A 3,224-nucleotide genomic window follows, 5' to 3' on the forward strand; every position below is an offset into this window, starting at 1 on the left:
GAGTTAAGAGGTATCTCCAGTACTGTAACCCACCTATTGCTTCCCTTTCACCTAGTTTTTAGGGGGTGGGGCGGAGCTGCAGGGGCAAGGGAAGAATGGCTGTCCCCATAGCTGCAGTCTCTGGGCTTTCTCAGTAAAAGGATTTACATTCTTGACTTTCTTTGGTGCCCACAGTGTCGTGAGTATAGTTGTACCTAGGAACAGCAGAGGTACAAGAGCTGTTTGTTTTGTAGGCTTTGAAAAGACATCAGTACATTGGTTCATGTTCAGATGGTTGTTTGCATAGCCATAAGGATAGAAACAGAGTTATTTTAAATGAAAGCTTAAGTTTTGCTGAAATGGATGGCACATGTCTTGCACCCTCTAGGGAAAGCATTTCTCTTGCCACGAGTGAGTGGCTTTTCAAGCTCTGCTTATCCAGAAGCTGTTAATGCAACATGAAGGCATAAAATTCATATTGTAACGATTAATCATCCATCCCTAATATTTTCCACTTGTAAATTGCCAGTGCTAACAGATGCATATTGTTGCAACTGAATAGATGATCCTTGCCAGGAATCGATGATTTGTTATGTTTGACTGAGTGCAGTACTCTGGTAGCTTCATGCCCGGTATTTAAATCTAACTGCAATGATAAGTTTAACAGAAAGTTTCCAATTATTGGTAAAACACTTTCTTGCTATTTCTTTTTTGTGTTTGAGCAAAACTGTAGTAGGAAAGGCATTATATTGTCATGGGACAGTCCAGGCAAGTGTCAGAGACTTTTCAGTTCCAAGAGTAGAATAAATTTTGGTCAGTACGTGCCTTTCAGTGGGTAGATTATCCTTATTGTGGGCCACAGATACAGAAATCTCAGTATTAGTCAAGAGTTTTGGTTGACTTAAATATGTCTTTGTTAACAACATTTTGTGGAGGTAACCTAAAAGAGGGATTTTGAGCACCGTGGTTTGTCCAGGCCAAGGAGCCATGAGTATCCCATGATCACAGCATTACAGAAGCTACTCTTACCCTGCTCGTGGTGAGCAACCTTTTTAGATTCAATAGCCTCCTTGGAGACTGCCAGTCCATAGTTTTCACTCATTTTTTACTAAGGAAAAGTAATAGGGCAATTTTTTCAGTTGCAAAGAACTCAGAAAGACCACACAACAGGTCAACACAGTTTTTAACGCAATGAATTCCTGTTTGAAATCTCTGGGTTTATCTTGTGAATCTTGTTTGCACACCTAACAATGTTGTTAACATTGTATGGCACCCTTGAAGGATCTCAAGGCACCCCAGGATGCCACAACACCCTGAGAATTACTAGTTTGCATCTTTCTTAAATAGCTTATACGTTCTGCAAAAAATTTGGGTAGTCTTGATCAATCTGATATTTCTGTGAGTAGCTGAACTTCCATTACAAAATGTGTATGCTATTGTAGGAAGGTGACTTTTGTTATAGTTTTTGGAGTAAGTTAAGGGAGCTAATACTCTGAATAAAACAAGGAGTCCCATAAAGGAGCTTTTTCAATTTGGGGATTTCAGTGTTGCTCTTTGCAATATGAAATCTGAGCTCTTTTGGAAAATTGCAATAAATTGTGAAACCTGAAGAGACAGATCAATTCAAGGGGGCTTTGCTGCTGATCGTAAAACACTGAAATAAACCACAGTGATTTGGAGATTAATGCAGAATCCATGTTATGAAGGCAAGACCCCAGCATTACCTCATCAAAGTTGATGGTAGTCCGCTGAAATGCAAGCATTCAACCACATGGAATTCATGCCAGGATTTGGGCTGCTGTTTGCAAACATAGGGAACCTTCCTGTGCTGATCAGTGCAGTGCTCCTGTGAGTTGCTCCTGATTCCTTTATTCACATGGGATTTTCTTTTATAAATTGCTTTGGTTGTCAGTTCTGTATGAGTAAAATTGTTCTTGATAATGCTGGCTGTGGACTAAGGCTTTTACCTGAGTAGGACTGGCAGAATCTGGCCGCAAATATGGAGTAGTGTTGGGGTATTTCTGTAGTGTTTTTAAGCTGCTTTTTCATTCTTCTTGCAATTGAAAGAAGTTGGTTTGTATTCCCTCTGTCATGGATTAGTTGCTGTTATGGAGGATTTAATTACTCTTATGACCAAAAGTAACAGAAAAGAACATGCCTGTTCATGCTGAGCTCTGATAGCTTGTGTGGTTATGTGCTGTTTTTTGTTTTTTTCCTCAGAGTTAAAGCTGTGAAGTGAAAGATGATACCTGTACTTCCCATTTCCCAGGCTGGTATGTATAATTGTTTCTATGATCTTTGTTTACATGGATCCAAGATAGATGAAAGGTTGCTTTTTAAATTAGGGTACTTGTCAGAAGACCGGATAAATGGGTGTGATCAAAAGATCTCATATGGGGGGGCACTGGGGGTGGGGAAGGAAAAGAGGGTGGTACAGACCAGGTTATTTAAAATGAACCAGTTCAGCTGGCCTTGTATAGATCTATACAAGGCCCTTGATCTCCAAAATTTTAACCATTCATAAGTTTTGAAGTTTAAAGTGAGAAAATAGAATTTGGTCCTCCTTTAAGCATTTGTGTACCCACGTTCTTTGCATCCAGAGATGTAAGACAGGACAAAGCAAGTTATTTATGTACATTATGGTAGAATTTAGATGACTCAGAACTGAGATGCTGTTCTGTGAAGTGCTGTACAGTAGGGCTGTGTAAAATTTTGGCAGCCATTTCGTCTTGGAGGTGTTTCAGCACCTGAAACACAGAATCTGAAATGGAAGTAGAAGGCTCTGAAGCATCTCTGAAACTAAACGGAACCATCCAAAACATTTCTGAAATGTTTCAGAGCTGGGCTTGCAGGGAAACAAACTAAGAAGAGGGAGAGGAAAGGGGGTGGGAAGGACTGCTTTGATATTGACATCTGTAGCTGGCCACTGTCTGCAATCTGTCCCTGATGTCCCTTCAAATCCCAGTGTTCTGGGGGAGGGATGGCAGCCTGCTGTCATCCTGTGCGCAGATCAGGTGGCCTACGCTCCCCAGGACGAGTCCAGCACAGCCCTTCTGGGGGGCACAGGCCCCCAAATCTGCATGCGGGATGACAGTGTGCTGCCGCGCCAGTTGGGGCCAGTGCCAGCACCCAGGTCTGCTCGGTGCAGCCCACGCCATGTACAGCTGGGGGAACTACAGGAGAAACCCTCATGGTGGTCCTGCTTGGCCTAGTCCTGGCGCTAAAAAAAAAAAAAAAAAAGCCCT

The 3,224-nt window shown here is 42.0% G+C and overlaps 1 protein-coding gene across 6 annotated transcripts in view; it reads left to right on the top strand.

Annotated features, from left to right (window-relative positions):
- TIAM1 (T-cell lymphoma invasion and metastasis 1) overlaps window positions 1-3,224 on the top strand; it is a 333,643-nt gene that overhangs the window by 80,496 nt on the left and 249,923 nt on the right. For all 6 annotated transcript variants that reach the window (XR_002098932.1, XM_019524607.1, XM_019524606.1 and 3 more), the window contains exon 2: window positions 2,200-2,252. The gene's annotated coding sequence lies outside the window, so the exon portion shown is untranslated. The remainder of the gene's footprint in view (window positions 1-2,199; window positions 2,253-3,224) is intronic.

This window comes from Gavialis gangeticus, unplaced genomic scaffold (genome assembly GCF_001723915.1).
Source record: "Gavialis gangeticus isolate Ggan-Ray unplaced genomic scaffold, GavGan_comp1, whole genome shotgun sequence".
In the NCBI taxonomy this organism is placed as follows: Eukaryota; Metazoa; Chordata; order Crocodylia; family Gavialidae; genus Gavialis; species Gavialis gangeticus.